Source organism: Stegodyphus dumicola, chromosome X2, assembly GCF_044657685.1.
Source record: "Stegodyphus dumicola isolate Sdum_Otavi_A_Nest chromosome X2, ASM4465768v1".
NCBI lineage: Eukaryota > Metazoa > Arthropoda > Arachnida > Araneae > Eresidae > Stegodyphus > Stegodyphus dumicola.
The window spans coordinates 24,297,740-24,315,829 of NC_140781.1; the positions used below are offsets into that span (position 1 = coordinate 24,297,740).

Genomic DNA, 18,090 nt, shown 5'->3' on the forward strand with positions numbered 1-18,090 from the left:
AAGTAGTCTTGCACTTTATACAATCATTTCGGCTCCCAAATTCCCAACATTATCAAAGTCCCTACAATAGTATTCACAAGAGTAGATTTTATCATTGTTGAAAACCAGTACTTGGAAATTGTCCTATTCACATATGAGCAAATTGCAGACTGCCAGGACAACCATTAATAATTAGCCAGTAAAAATCAAAATAAGCACCTCCAGTAACTTCACCAATAATGATGATGCCTCAAGGTTGCTTAACTACATTCTGTAGCTCCTACACATGTATCATATATCGTATTTGACGGCATATAAGACACACTTTTTTTTCCTAAATTTGGTCTCAAAAAAGTTACCTGAATCTTATACCTGAAGGACACAGGTTAGCTTTCAATACTGAATGCTATTTTTTAGCCCGGATAAAGATCTAGACACAAATAACTTTTTCTACATCTGCCATAATTATTTTGCACATGCGTGAAATATCTGTAGCCAAAAAGCACCAAAGCTCGAAGTTGATGTCGAAGTTCGAACAGGTTTGACGGTCACATTACATCCATGGAGCCTTTCCTTCTTTACATAGACTTTCTTTGACTCAGCCGACACATGTGTCGGTATTGGTGCTACTCTGTATAAACGTGTAGGTATCAGTGCTTAAAACTATTTGTTTTAAAAACATACCCTGGAAAATATGACTACAGGATACAAGAGATTAAGCTATACAATTCAGTATAAACTAGCAGTGTTAAACTACACCAAAGTGCATGGAAACAGAGCAGCAGCAAGGCATTTCGGTCCACCACCTACCAAAAAAATGACACGTACTTGGCAACTGCAGGAAGATCAACTGAAGACTGCTATAAAACAAAAACATAACCTTCAGGCCAAGATGGATGCCCAGCTCAATCAGAATACTGCCCATAAAGCCAGAAAATATGACATTGTGCCACTCCTGTATCCAGCTTTGTCGTTTGACGCACCATGGTTGCAGTCTGTTTCTATGCTGCTTTGTCAAAGGAAGCCAAAGTAATGGTCGCCATGCTGATAGTGCACGCTTCTGCAAACGATGACCGCACCTCACGAGCTGATACTGGGTGTGCTGCGAACATGCACATTTCTTGACTAATGGTCTCTGATGTAGCTGTATGGTTTTGCAGGGCTGGCCTCACAATATGTCTGTCCTCTCAAGCGTCAAGATCCTGCATGCCGTTCAGTATGACCCTCAGCAATCCATTGACTCCATATTCGCATGACAGTGGTTGGATGTCGACCAGTGTGACAGGCGATATCACGGAACGATAATCTATACTGATGATAGGCAATGATCCTGCCTCTATAAAATTCCTAAACTTGCTGGTAAGCATTTCCCCTTCTTATTCGAGGCATAACATGATATTCTGAGCAAATTCCAACCTTATAAAGCACTTTCGGAATGACAAATCCACTACACAACTTTTCTTTTATGCAGTGCTTCACATGTTGTTTCTCCCTCCTGCGTCGTCTAAATGCACAGAAATACTAATCATTTGCATATCCCAACCTCTTCTTCCTTCCATGTGATTTTGATGTTCGTCAGATCATTCCTTCCAGAAGTTGCAATTTTAATGGCCAGCAGTGTATTAGCACCAGCTGTGTTTCGTATACCCACCATATAATTGTATGTGTGGCATTTTTGCTCTCATCCTGTGTTCTTATATTATTTATGCTTGAGGAGATTTTGGCATTGTTTATTTACAAATATGTTCACTGCTTTTTAATATTTTACTTACAGTACACTCCCGATTATCTGCGGAATTGGATGGCGCGGCCGCCGCGGATAACAAAAATCGCGGATAATCCGAAAAAAGCTAAAAATGGGTATAGCAAAAGAGAAAACAGTCATTCCAACTTTGAAAAATCGTTTTATGTACAATGAAACATAAAATAAACAGCAGGAAATGTTTAACTAACGCTTAATATTTTAGTATATCACTCAAAACTAACCCAAAATGCATTTTCTTAATGAAAACAGAAAAGTGCTTTGTACTTATGAGAGGCTTCAAGGATACACAGAAAAATTAATACATATAAACTGTTTTAATACTGTAATGTATTATGTACATAGCATAGCGTATTTGGAAACTAAGTACCGTTTCATTCTAGCGCCGTCGCAGCACTGTGGTAGGCGTCCCGCTCATGCGCACGTCTTTCTTGTTCACTGACTTTCAATTGTCGCCATTTTGGTTGCTCTATGTTGTGTTTTCAGTTTGCTGCGCACATTCTAAATGTTTAAGACAATTAGTTCTCCCGCTGACTGTGAGATTCGTGCCGTGATTAAATTTTTGAACGCGAGGAATGTTAAACTGGCCGAAATTTATCATCAAGTGACAGAAGTTTACGGTGAATACGCGATAAGTGATGGAATGGTGAGAAAGTGGGTAAGAATGTTTAATGCAGGTCGAACAAATGTCTACGCCGAGCCTCGGAGTGGTCGGCCTTCTGTTGTCACCGATGATTTGGTAAGGAAAGTTGATGAAGCACTTCATGAGAACAGACGCTTCACAATGACAACTCTTTCAGAGGCATTTCCACAAATTTCACGTACTGTTTTGTTCGAAATTGTGTCTGACCACTTGAATTATCGCAAACTGTGTTCTCGATGGGTTCCAAAAATGCTCACTGATGTTCACAAAACAAAGCGACTTGGTAGTGCCCTGACATTTCTCACGCGGTACAGTGATGAAGGAGTAAACTTTTTAAACTAAATTGTGACAAGTGATGAAACTTGGGTGTGTCATTTCACACCAGAATCGAAACAACAATCGATGGAGTGGAGACACAATCATTCTCCGAAAAAACAAAAGTTCAAAGTGACAATGTCATCACAAAAAATCATGTGCACTGTCTTCTGGGATAGGAAAGGCGTTTTGCTTACTGAATTTCTTCCCAGAGGTGAAACCATTAATGCGGCACGATATTGTGAGACTTTAACAAAACTAAGGCGTGCCATTCAAAACAAACGAAGAGGAATGCTCAGTAAAGGAATTGTGTTGCTCCATGACAATGCTCGGCCCCATACTGCTGGTGTCACTCAATCGTTAATTCGACAGTTTCATTGGGAGCAGTTCGATCACCCGCCGTACAGCCCGGACTTGGCACCGTCCGACTATCACTTGTTCCTGCACATGAAGCGTGAGCTTGGTGGCAAGCGCTTTGGATCTGACGATGACACGAAAAATGCTGTGGAGTCGTGGTTATCGAAACTGGCGGGAAGTTTCTTTGATGATGGTATACAAAAACTTGTCACCCGCTATGACAAATGTTTGATCATTGGCGGAAACTATGTTGAAAAATAGTTTAAGACATGTATTTTCAGGTGAAAATAAAATTGGATTCGGCAAAATTGTTTTACTATTTTTTTTTTTCAAAATGGTACTTAGTTTCCGAATACGCCTTGTAATTACAAAAGCATAACTGTAAAACTACACCTTTTTGAAGCAATCAGTCATTTGTGTTTGCTTCTTGCTTTGGAAGCATTTTCTCTTGATCCGAGATTGCATTTTTCGTAGCATAAGTTTCTCGGCCAACTCTGCCTCGTCTTGTTCTTCCAAATAGCTCCGCAGTCCGTTGACTTATTGCAATGCCCTTTCGTGAGTCTTCCGCATCTGCACAGTGGGCTCTTCTTCGCCTTCACTTTGCTGTCTTTCATTCTCGGTCTCTCCTCTTGCTTTCTTCACAATTTCATCATCTGTCAAGCATTCGAAGCCGGGTTCATTGACGTCACACTCCAACAACTCATTAATGTTTTCAGCATCGACGTTCTCACCACCCGGAACTGTTTTCACCATATTGGCAAGAGTTGCCGTGAGCGTGTCTACATCTTCATTCTCTTCTTCACAACTCAAAGGGGTTAGGTTGTTGTTGGCTTCAACATTAGGCATGAGTTTTCTCTATGATTTTATGAAGGTTGACGGTTTCACCGAGTCCCATGCATATGCAATATCGTAGATGCTGCCAAGATTGTGTAGTGTTTCCAAAACTCTTACAGATCATAACCTTCTTAAAGTTTGGTCATTAGCAGTTTGATTTGGTATGTTCTCTTCATTCTTGCAATGACTCCTTGGTCCATGGGTGGATTATCGCAGTAACGTTTGGAGGGAGAAACTTTGCAAACATTTGTCCATCAAAAAACTTTAGCACGCTTGTTGCTGGGTGAGAAGATGTGTTTTCGATCAATAGCACAGCTTTTTCAATTTAAGATGTTTACGCACTTGAAGAACAATGATTTTTTCGAACCATTGTTGAAAAATGTTTCAGTTCATCCATCCTTGTTTTTTTTGGTTAAAGTAATCAACGAGGAAATTTTCTATCCTTGTGCCTTTGAAAGATCTCGTTTTTTTTTTTTTTTTTTACTTTCTAATGACAACAAGTGTAGGTTTATGTCCACCACTTGCGTTACTGCAAGACATGATAGTGATCTTTTCCTTGCTGCTTTTATGAGCCGCCGCTTCACTTTCACTTTCAAATGCTAAAGTGCGAGTGGGAAGACATTTCCACAAAAGTCCCGATTCGTCCGCATTGTAAATTTGTTGAAAAGATAGCTCTTCTTTTAAAACAAATTCTTCAAATTCATGGTGGAAATCGTCGGCTCCTTGTTGGTCACCACTAAGTTTCTCCCCACGAAGTACAATTTCTCGAATTCGATGTCACTGCTTAAAAAGAGTCAACGAGCCAGAAGACGCATCAAAAGTTCCTTTCAGGCCTAACAACTCAAAAAAGGTTTTTGCCTTTGCCGCAATGATAGGATCATTTACAGGAGTACCCTCTTTTCGAACTTGAGCTAACCACTCTGTCAATGCCGTGTCTAGCTCATCAAAGGTAGAACCCTTCGTAGTTTTTTGCGTTTTCATTGCGGAAACACTGTCCGACATTGACGCAAAGTTCACCAGTTTGTCTTTTTGCTTTAGAATGTCACGCACTGTTGTTTCCGCGATTTCATAATCCAATTCCGTCTGCTGCCTTGTAGCACTGTTTGCTACTTTGGAAATTAATTCTAGTTTTTGTGCAGTCGTCCAAACAACCTTCTTTCATTTTCTTGACATTTTAAATAGGTAATGAAAAACACAAAACCAAAAAGCACCAGCACTGAACACAATAAAAGATAAGAAATTAACTCTGACCTGTTTGCAAACACTATCCGGCTTAAACTAAGAATGACAAGTGGGAGGAAATGGACGTGTCAGTAAGATTAAGAAGAGAGAGGGTGGTGGAGCGGGCACTGTAAGGGTGAGTAAGAAATTACTTACTCATCAGAGGGGAAGGTTCCGAGAAGGCCGGGGATATTTTTGCCATAAATAAGCACGGCGTTAGCAAATTTAACGTTTAGCTCAGTTTTGTGAATATTTTTATTTTCTTTGCTTTATGCTGGAAAAAAAAAAAAAAAAAAACTTTGTGAGGCAGGCGCGGATAATTGGGAGTCTACTGTATTTATTTATTTTATTTTATTTTATTTATTTATTTATTTATTTTTTTTTTTTTTTTTGTGAATATGACATTAACAATCTTTAGTTTACCAAGTAATAAGGTGGATGCATAAACTTTTTTTTCAAGAAAGAGTCTTTTACCTGACAAACGAGAATGCAAAAATGGGCACAACATGAAAATTTATGTTAATGTCGAAATCATTTGGGGGTGCAATGCTAAAAATTGTAAACAGAAGGGCCTCTGCATTGGAAATTAGTTCAGCTGTTCTTTGTCACTGCTACTATTAGATTTATGTAGCTGAGAAGTTGATGCCCATGATATGGTGTAGCAAACAGCTTAATATATGTGAAAGTGCTGAAGTGTACTGAAACAACTACATGCGATAAAATAATAATATGAATAAGGATTATTAAAAATATTCTTAGGAAATGACATCTGAGTATTATTGCTATTAATACATATTACTTGCACTTCATGAGCTTGGTGAAATTATAACAGATCTTGGCAAAAATCTAAAATTGCCAAATATGGTTGGGGGCTGCTTAACAAAGAACAGAAAAATTTCAGTTTCTCTCATTACACCAAAGATCTCACTTACTTAGGTCCACAAATGTTGCATTGAATATGCAAATTTCAATATTGTTAATATTGCGTTTAGAAAAGAAAACAATTTTCTTTTCTGAAACTGCCATCTTTGATGAGTTAACATTTTCTCTAAGTACCGAACGTTCAATTGATGGTATATTGATGGTTCAATTGATGGTATAAAATTAATCTGAGCAAAAAGCACATTTCTTGGGTGAACCATAATCAGATATCTAGGGTTAATGATGATCTAACATTTACAAAAATGTTAAATAAAAGTCAATACTAAACAAACATTAAAAAGCAGCCAATCAGATTCATGTTTGTGACACCATCTTTCGTAATGGCTTTACAGGGACATAATAAAGCTCACTTCTGAATGGGATGCAAAGAGGGAACTTCAAAGAGAGACAGAAGACTTCTTTTTCACTTGTTTTCATTTGAAGGCTGAGTGAAGGAGCTTTATAGAACACCACTTACATACTGCATATGCTTTAAATTGTGCCTAGCTTATTGTACATATATAAAACCTAAAACACTAAAAATATTCATAAAAATCTGTACAGCGGTTGCAATGGCTTGTTTAAAGCAAAATGGAAAAAAGACGCACTGAACATTTCATAATGAATTGCATACAATTTTTAAAAACTAACAATACTGAAGCACATATTCCTTAAAATCACATTCCATTGCCACTGCTTAGTTGCTTATCTGTTTAGAGAAAATGTCCCATATCATTCCCATTTAAACGTACATCTTTTCTTGATGCCAGGATTCTACTAACTTTGGAAATACTCTGCAGTATGCTGTTCTGCAGAAATCAGATTCCACACTTTAATTACTTTTTTCAAAATGTGAGAAGTTACATCTTTCTATATGAAAACTATACTGGTTTATCAGTTAATTAACAGTACATAAAATTGAGGTGAAAATCTTACCACTGTATTCTGACATCAAACCTATGCAATCCTTAAAACTAAATTACACATTTTAGTGTATTTGTTTTAAATAAAAATAGTCAGTGTAACATAAAAACTTACTGACTATATATTTTTAAACTTACTTCAATTCATAATTTAAATTGCACAAGAGTGAATTAAACATTAGCATTATTTGCAAAAAATAGCATAAATTAGGCAGATTGACTTTTTCATAGTTACTGCCACAAAAAATACATGAGAAACCTAAAACAGAAACTAATTCTGACTTCTAATATAGAGACCCATAAAATGAAAACTAAGAAGTTTGATGCCCAGATACTCAAAACTTATTTGCAGTACAGATAGTAATCCTAATCCAAAATATTGATTGAAATATTTGTACAAAATGACTGAACCTTTAGAAACCTGTATTGGGAATATTTCTCTGTTTCTCAATACACTTCTAGCAATTTTTTTTATAACCTTGGGTAAAACATACATTAGAGTGTCCCCCCTCCCCCCCCCAAAAAAGAACTTAGAGTTTCATACTAGACCTGTTTATTCAATGTAACTGTTTCAAATTTTCATTTCCAAAATTGATGATAATGCTTTATGACCCCTTTATTAATTTCATTAAAATTACCAATATATGCTAATATGAATTTTTGTAACTAATGCATTTATTTCCAGCTGTAAATATTCCAAACTTATTGTTTAGTGACTCTAATTTCTCAAATTGCAATTTATTCCATACAAATATGATAATTAAGGTTTTTAGCACACTTAAACAATGTGGATATATTATATTTAATATTACTGTGGATTCCGCAGGAGCAAGTTATATATTACAGTGCACTACCAAATTCTAAAGGATATTACTAATTCAGTGACAATTTTGGAAGTTGTTCAAGGCAGTCACTATTTTAAGCCAAGACGAACCGAGACCCCAGAAGCTCTTAGTAAATGTCAGATGCCAAACTGAAGTTCATAAAAAGGGCTGAAGGCTGACAGCTTTGCTTTAAAATTCAGTCCCACTCAATCTTTGACTCAAAGTTAGTTCATGCTGTGAGTTGATCAGATGTATTCTCTGCGTACATGCATTTTATATTGTATTACATTGTAGTAGTATCCATACTAGTCATGGTACACTGTGCCAAAAACAGGGGACAGTTCTACATATATCTCTCATTCTAATGGGCTGATTGACAGAATTCAAATTGAGTTTCTCATTTCTCGAAAGCCCAACTTAGGTATTTTGACATATAATCGGACTTTTGCTGAAATGACATGCCAATATTTTTCCATATTTCGATTCTACGACTCAAATTATACCTAGTTATAAAATTTTGTAAAATTTGGTGAGAAATTTCAAAACTTATCTTGGCGCATTTTTTCACTTTGCGCCAAGAATAATTCATTTGGTGAACTTTTTAATTTACAGCAACCTATTTTCCTTTCCTATTGTATACTAGCGGGGGGATCATCATTCATACTTTCAATAATTTTAACGAAGTGTGTAAACTACATTTGGCATTATTATCGCTTATAAAAAATATGCCAAATTTTTAAAATGCACTAATATGTATGTAAACCCACGTATATCTTAGAAAATTTTTAATAAAAAAACTTTCATTTTTTGTAGATATGCTTAGAAACACATCTACAAATGATGATGGTAAAAATTTTATAGGTTATAATTCAAGTTTTTTTTTTCGAAAAGTTTGTAAATATTATTTAAAAATACATCATAAAAGTGGGTGAATTTTATTTGGAATGAACCTATATTTCGAAATGTAATCAAAATGTATATTTTGAAAAGAAGAATAAAAAAAGAGGTATTAATAAATATACACCAAATTCAATTAACATGGAGGAGCTAAAATTTTGAGAGCTAATTTTCTCAGATTTGCTCAGGTGATTTTACGAAACTTGGCAGTTTGGCATAATTTGAGTTGTAGAATTGAAATATGGAAAAAAATTGGCACGTCATTTCAGAAAAAGTCCAATTTTGTGTCAAAATACCTATATTACAACGATGCTATATATAAATCTTAATACATATCCTAAGTTCCACTTTCAAGACATGAATAACGCAAGTTGAATTTTGTCAATCGGCACAGTAGAATGGGAGGTATAGAGCTGTCCAAATTTTTTTCCTGCATAGTGTACATCTATCAATTTACCATGACTAGTATGAACACTACTACTTTTAAATGGTACATCTATTTACTTGAATTGGAAGAAGATGATTTAATTGACAAACCAACCAAAATTAAAACTGATTATCAAGTATTAATAGATTAAATAAAACCCCTCAAAAACGTAGTAGATCAAGTCACATTACCAAAAAGGATTTCTTTCTAAAAGATAATATGAAATGAATGAAATCATTCCTCAGTTTGAGAATTTGTAAAGTCAAGAAGTGGACATCTTAACAAAGCCTTAACAAACATCTTACCTCGTGTAAAATCCAAAGATGTACATTTTTAAAGTATGGACATAACTGAGTAATTAAAATTAAGTCTTTTAACATAAATACATGGGGAATTGATAATATTTGTTTACAAAAAGGCACACAGCCCTCCAACTTTGGACGGAAGGGAAGGAAGCTGTTATGAGGGAGGGTCATGAAACTCTTCTCTTCATGAGCTTAACATAAAAGAATTTTAAATCTTAATGTTCAGCAACATTACAGTTTTTCGGATAGAGTATATTTAAGGGTGCTCCTTGGACTATCGCTAAGTTGTTGCTTCATTTATCGCTAAGTTGTTGCTTTATTTATCGCCAAGTTGTTGTTTCATTTATGCCAACCTGAGCAGTTGAATGTTATGGAAACACTATTATGATATAATTGATTGTGAGATTGTGGTGAATTTTAATTATGGGAAAAGATTTGTAAGGGCTTGTTTGTGTGTTGGATGTTGGTTAGGAAGTACTTTGGTTATTTTGTGGTTTATACGGTAAAATGGCTGAATGTGATAAGATGAATTTGAAGTTTCTGTACAATTTGGAAAGAAATGGGGGAAAAAAAAAGCACAATTGACTGGTGTGTAAATGAAAGGTTTACTTAGTAGCCATTATAAATGTTCTGTTTGTATGAAGGAAATATATATGGTCAAGCATTGGAGGATACCAGCACTACAGGGGATATTTTTTACTCTTATTTTTGTGAATTTATGTGGCGATGCCAGTATACAGACTCTAGTTCAGATAATTTAAATAGGTTTTTGGATGCTGTTAAGGAATTCTGTTTGACTGAAGACACGAAAATTTCTAAATAAGGTAAGTGGATATTTCCTTTGTGTAGTGCTAAGATAAATTTCCTTTCTTATGTTATTTCATTGTTTGATTTAAAATGCAGTTTATTGAGATTATATATTTTTCATTTGGCTAGCTGCTCCTTTGACTGTTTAAGTGAAAATAGATCGATGTGTACATGTACAAAGTCAAGGGAGTGCACAATGCCAAGTTTGTGCAATTCTCTGATGTTTTTTTAAGTAAAAATAGGTTGATGTGTACATGGATACCAAGTTTGTACAATTCTTTGACTTGTTATTTTGGCTTTGTGTAGTGGTAAAAATCGCCATTACACAAAGCAAAATAACAAGTAAAAGAATTGCACAAAATTGGTGTCCATGTACTGCCAAAAATTGCCAAGTGGGCACTCGTAAATATATTTGTACCGGTTTTTCTTGATTGTAAATGACTGAGTTAATGTATCTGGCATCAGTAGATATTATTATGGTTTTGGACAGTGTGGTAGTTCTTGTTATGATAAATCTTCTCTAATAAATTTTTGTATGTATAAGTTTATATGTTTCTTTTTGAAGTAGCTGTTGCTTAGAAAATATAAAACTTTTTGAAATCATCAACAGCATTGCTTTAAAACTCACTGGGAAAAAATAATTCAGGGATCAATGTTAGAGAATTACAAAACTGCCTTTGGATAAATTTAGTTTACAGAAAACAAGAAAATTTATGGCAAGCAAGAATATTATAATATACAAAACAGATAAAACAGACGAGTTAGTCATCATTAATAAAGAAGTGCACTGCTAGAGATAGCACCAGCAAACTACATAATATGGTTTTCAGAATAGCTGAGTATCCAAACATAAAATAATATGTTACTAATATTGAGCCTGATTCTTATTACAGTATACCAAAACTTTTGATGTAGATCAAAATTCATAAACAAAACTATACAGCCAAATTTTTGATAAACAGCAGATTTTCACCATTTAATAAATTTAATCACAAATTCGCCAAACTTTGTTAAATTTTCATTATGAGCAGTATATCAAGTGTGCATTCCACAACAAATGAATTTCATGCACAAACTCTGAAAGCCGTTACAATGATTACCATCTATGTCAAATCTTTGTTTCTGTCCATTATTTCTATTTGAATCTCAAATGAGTTTTAATGAAAGCCTTGACTTAAAAGCCAAGAATTACGTCCCAATTTATTACACACATTTATGAAGCTTTTCATGTAATGCATAAGTTTACAGTATTTAGAGCTAATAAACAGAACAGCAAGAATATGCAACATGTGGAAAATTTTGTTCCCTCCAAGTTCTGCCGAAAACCTATTTTTTAAGAAGAGGTATGTAGATGATATTTCTGTGCTATGAAAACATTCAGAAAATGAATTTCAAATTTTGCTATCTTTAATTTCAGAAAATTTCCTCAACTCACCAGTTACGATCAATAGAGAAGTTAAGAATAGCATTCAATATCTTTATCTTTTAATTTAAAAAAAATGCAAGTCTTCAGACTATAATCAGACAAACTTACTGGCAACTCAGCAATAATCCCATTTGACTTTTTTTTTTTTTTTTTCATTCACATAAAACAACTGCCTTTTTTTTTTACTTGAAACTTAGCCATGGATTCCAGTTCTTCAACAGAGTTTTATGAAAGTGAATATAATTACATACTACAAATTGCTGAAAATAGATATCCCCCCCCCCGATTTTCTAAAGAAACCAAGAAAACCAATACACATATTTCTACAGTCATTTCTCAAAAAGTAAATTTGTTCCCAATGCAAGCATCAAATAATAATAAATTTCTTGGAACTTTTCCCTCCTACCCAGTCATTCCATGCACCTGCTCCAAGTTTAAAAGATTTGATTATAAAGTTGCTGTTACCTCAACTCCATCCATTTGGAAATTTTTAAGAAGAAAGAAGACATCATTAGGGTCTGTGCCACAATATGCATTTCAGATGTTTATACTCTATGGATTTGAAATAAAAATACAAGGACAGAAACTCAAGACGTCAACTCGGTATCCAAAAAATTATCAGTAAAATTGCATAATCATCATAAAGATAGCTCCAAGCTCTCTACCAACCAGTTCCTCAATGAAAACAGAAAATCTTTAGTCAAATATTTTACCAAGCATCCTCACTTAATAATTGAGCGAGGAAAAGCCAAAATCATGGCCAAAACCCAGAATAAAAATAGCCTAAAAATTAGAGAAGTATTTGAAATTATCACCAAGTTATGTTGCAATAGAGAACTTCCCTTCGATCTTTCATACATCTGGACATCAATTCTAAGTATAGCAACTTGCGTGGAAACCAATAAGATGCAGGTGATGAAACCATCTATTTTAGTTCCAGTTGACAAAATGGATGTGTTGTTAGCAAAAGCTGCCATACTTTTATTTATGTTTAACCCTCTCATCCCGAATGGTACACATGTATACCGCTGATGTTTAAAAACACCTGCAGAACATATTTAACATTATAACTAAATGAAGTGTGTACCACTACAGAATTTTAAGTACCATGCCATCACCCCAGTGTGTAACACCATGCGGATTTCACTAAATGCGAGGTTGTGTTTGCTAATAAACCAGTGAGTGCTTGTATTATATATTTACAGCAAATTTGTACAAGAATAAACTTGATTTTATACATAATTTAAATATATTTAGAAAAGAAATATAATATCAGGTATGTATGAATTACTTAGAGTTTAGAAATTATTTATTGTTTTGTTTATCTGGTATGTACATGTATGAATCAGTATTATTACTGGTACACATGTGTACCATTAGGTTTGTAATTAAGATTTTTATTTTAGCTCTAAAATGGCTTGCCTACTGATGCAAAAACAACCAGAAGCTGAAGCTGAAAAACTAGGTGAATGAGATTCAGGGACGAAAGGGTTAAACACCACTCCAGCTTGTCAACCTCAAGCATTTTACCATGACTGCCCGACTGCCCGTTCATTTTTTAAAACAAGAACTCGAGTGAAATGTCACATGTGATGCTCTAGTTTATATTTGTACATAGATTCAGGTATTCTAACCAACTGAAACACCTGTAAATGATCTCACATTTAGCTCCTTAATGAAGTACAATGAAGATCAAAGAACAAACAAAACAAAAAAACAGTTTTTTATTACAAGTTATTGAGGCTGACAGAAAAGCCGTTTCTCCCAAAACTACCAAACCACAGGAAGCAGCAATGGATGCTATGAAAAATTAGTCAGTTAAATTGAATTTTTTATTTTGTAGTATTTAAAATATTTTATTTTGAGTAATATCTTAATTTTATATCATTATCCTTTTATTTGAAATGTATTAGTATGGTAATGAATGTAATAGCATACAATTCTGAGGTAATTTTTTTTATCATATTTGTATTCACTATCACAGATATGTTGAATCACTCTTCTTGAGAAATACAACACAAATATGATAATCTGCACATTTTGAGACTGATGGTTGATTACAGGTCATATCCACGATCTGTTTGCATTTCTCCCTTTCAAATTTTACATTAAGTGTGGATTGCTTGCACATAACTAACTAAAATGCTCATACTTGAAAAGTTATCAAAATATGATTTATTGAATATAAAACTTATATTTTTAAAAATACAGTTTGCTTACATACAAAGTTGGTTTGTTTACACACACCCCTAAAATTAAGTCCAAACGAGGTAAAAACATGGCGAAGAGAGACTATTTCTTGAGGAAATAAAGAAATCTTTTTATGAAAATACACTGAAGAATTCTACATAAAAATATACATTCACCCACAAATTTACTTTGAAAGTTACTTTAATGCTCATGAAGGGAGGGGGAATAAATAAATATATTGGGTACTTTTCCATTTTGCCGGCGCAAATCTCGCCAAACAGACTTTATTGGCGACAACATACAGTATACACATAAAAAATTTTAACAAATGTTATTCTAAGAATTTTATATTTTGAAGGCATAAACATTTTAATAAACCTTTGAAACCAAATCTAACTGCGAGAGAAAGAGCTACAATGCGCGAGATTCATTCTAACCCGGATATTGTCATTTCAAAAGCCGACAAAGGTGGCCAGATAGTCGTCATGGATAAGAACACTTACATCGATGGTGTCACTAAACTCTTAAACGAAGGACCATATAATCCGATCCCTAAAGATCCTTCACCTTCAGACTTATCCAAAATAAAAACTGCGATCAAATCTTTGCAAATCATTTCAAGCAACTTAAAACATTCGCTTATCCCATCTGTTGCGAATTGTGCCAGATTATATGCTCTTCCCAAAATTCATAAAAGCGGTATTCCTTTCCGCCCTATTGTATCAAATTTAGGTACTGCCTCGTATAAATTAGCTAAACATTTAGTTTCTAGATTTTCCACTCTATTAGACAATAACATTTACACCATAAAAAATTCAATAGAGTTTGTAAAAAAGGTTAAAAACATTTCTCCTCGTAATTTACTCATGGTTTCTTTTGATGTAAAATCATTATTCACCAATGTCCCAGTGGAGGGTGCATTAAGATGTCTAGAAACCAGACTTCGCGAATTTCATTTCTCTTGCATCGAAATTGATGAACTAATTTCTCTCACTCAACTCTGTTTGAAACAAACACATTTTGTTTTCCAAAATAAATATTACAAGCAAACTGAGGGATTAGCCATGGGAAGCCCCCTCAGTCCCATCCTAGCTGATATCTACATGCATTATTATGAATCAAAATTGTTTGAAACTTTAAACTTCCCGGCATGGTTCCGCTACGTCGACGATACTTTTACCCTGTTTGAAGGTAATAAAGATGATTTAAATAGAGTTCTTTCAACAATGAATTCTATTGATCCTGCTATTCAGTTCACTTTTGAACTTGAGACTTGCAATTCTCTTCCGTTTCTCGACATTCTGGTCACACATAACACATCCAACTTCAGTACTACAGTTTACCGTAAACCTTCATCGGTTTGCCTTCCACCACACTTTAAATCATGTCATCCGACTAAACAAAAGTTAGCTTCATTTTATTCCTATGTTTTCCGTGCTCTTCAAGTTTGCTCCTCCAAACTAGCCCTTGATGAAGAACTAAATTATTTAAAAGCAATAGCTATTGACAGGGGCTTTTCACCCAACATTATTAATCAAGCAGTTAAAAAATTCTCATCTCAACACACTAAAAGCCACACTCTTATTTTAGGAGATTATAAAAATTCTGTTGTCATTCCCTTCTTTCCATCAATTAGCTATAAGCACATATTTTGCAGAAATTTAACTTTCGGGTTGTTTACTCTCCCATCAATAAAATTCCAACTTCTATACTCAAGGACCTCATTCCGGATATGAATTCCTGGGGTATTTATAGGATTCCTTGCCAGTGCGGTTTAATTTACATTGGCCAAACTAAGAGAGCCTTAAAATTTCGCGTCAAAGAACATGAGGCATATGTTAGAAAAAAGGAAACACAGAAGTCTTCTGTTGCTCAACATTGTTGGTCCGAAAATCACACTTTCAATTTTTCTGCTGCCAAAATTATTCAAAAAACATCTTCCATTGGAGAACTGGATTTTCTAGAGGCATTTCACATTCATAAAAATCTTTCTGTTCTAGTTAACGATCCTAATTCCAATCCAAATTTGCCTTCGGCTTTTAGAGAAATTATGTTTTAGATCTGGTTTCGCCAACAGATGGCGCCACTTGCTTATTCTTGTCCAGGCTTTCTTATCTTATCTAAACATTATTTCCTATCTTGTTCATTTGCGGTTTTGCAGCTGAAGATGATGGTTCGGTAAAACCATCGAAACTAGTCCTGTGAAAATTTTGTAAATTAACGCTGATTTTTGTTGTTTGACTTCTGAATTAGCATTTTAATATTTTTAAAAATTTTTTAAAAAGCCAATAAATTTGTAAAAAGACGTTAATTTAAGAATTTACTATGATGGTTCAACAATCCCGATTCGCTGGTTCAATCACGTGACCCCTAGTGATCTCATCTCATGTAAACTACGCTACAAAAATCTAATTCTCTCAGTAATTATCTACATTAATTTCAAGTTAAATCTTAATTTGGAATAAAAGTTTAAATGCAAGAATTATTTCAATTTATACGAATAGCTTACTCAGAAATTATGTAAAACCGCAGTGCTTTATTTCGTTAGTGCATTCTCATTAGAACTGATGAATTTAACCCTTGTCTTTTCTATACTTTCGCCTTCGGGTGAGCGATTTCATTCTAATTGACTTAATTACCGCGAATAGCCTTAGAGCATAAAATTGAACTATCTAGTAAAAATTCTATGTAATGTATTGAAAGAAACAATCAATCTTATAAGAAATGGGTGGGATTTGTTTTGAAAATGAGACGTAAAACGTTACCAGCGAGGATATTCCGTTTGGTATCAGTTGTACCATTATTGGTGACTTTATCGTCTGCGCCGGCAAAACGGAAAAATATCATATATTGCTTATAAAGCCTCCAATAGCACCAATTTCTCTAAATTCCTATGCTAATTCTAATATTACATTTTGTACGTGCAAAAATGGATTAATAACACTACGAAAAGTGACAGAATTTAGATTTATTATAAGAAAATTTCTTTGTTCTTTAGACTCTTTTTCTCCATTGTGTTCTCTGTTTTTAATGCCAAAAAAAATCTTAACAAATTCTATTTTCAAGAATCTATCCCTATTTGCTATCAATGTAAATGCATTAGCTCATTGTCAGCATATAAACAAAGCAGCTGCAAAGTGCAGTAAAGTTTGAACACAACAAACACTGAAACACACAAATTCTTGACACAAGCCATTAGATTTTAAAATTAACAATATAAATTTAAAGTTAATATTAAAAGAAACAACAGAATATGCAGCCAAAAATAAGGATCTACACCTAAAGCCCACCCCCACCCCAAAATATGCTGAGATTCATGATGCTTGTTTATTATAAAAAAATGCACAAACACAAGCACATAAAATCCTTAAAATACAGCAAATTCCCTTATTCAATCAAATTATGTTATAAATATGCTGACTTTTCATTAAAAAAAATTATTTTCATATACACATAAGAAAAAAAGGTACTTTTTGATTACCCGCTCTACTGAAGAGTCACGAAATTTAGGAAGCAAAGCAGTATGTCACCAAAATAGTTATGTGGCAACCCATGATGATCATAAAAAGGATTTAAGGGTAACCCAAGCATGCATGCAACATGTTTGTTTCGGCAGGTGTACAATATCAGTACTGTACAATGCTGAGTTTATGTAATTCGCCTTCGTAGCAAATAGGAGAACATAGGAAGAACAAAAGCACAAAAAAAAGGGGAATTTCTTGAAAAAGGTAAATGTTTTATTTGCTTTTTTTAGTTTCACTGATTGATTGCTCTTATATAGAATTCTTAGTGCACCATCACTTTGAAAATAGCTCTTGCCTTTCGTGTATTAGCTTGGTTAAAAATTAGTTGGCAATAAGTTCACAACTTTTCAACAAAGAGGTGTGCAGATAATCAGAAAGTAAAAAAAAAAAAAAAAAAAAAAAAAAAAAAAAAAAAAAATCTCAATGGTTTCAGATTTTAAATTACACCTACAGGGCGTTTTTTAATGTTTTGTGTGTTACCTTTATTTATTAAATATCATGTTCTTAGCACTTAAGCCATAAAATTCAGTTCAATAGCAATGTCGCAAAATAATTTTAAAATGAGCATATATTTAGAATTTCCAACACATAGTTCCGTGCACTGAAGATAAGAAAGGTCTGCCCCCAGGAGGATTGCGTCATTCAAAATTCGATGGCTCTATATACCATTGTATTATCACAATGTGAGAAATATACATACATTTATGCAGATTTTTCATTATTTAATTTCTTCAA

General features: G+C 34.0%; 1 protein-coding gene across 1 annotated transcript in view; it reads right to left on the reverse strand.

The window, feature by feature from the left end:
• The window catches only part of wbl (endoplasmic reticulum protein 29-like protein wbl), a 49,379-nt gene that overhangs the window by 24,889 nt on the left and 6,400 nt on the right, over nt 1–18,090 (reverse strand). The gene's annotated exons all lie outside the window — the stretch shown is intronic.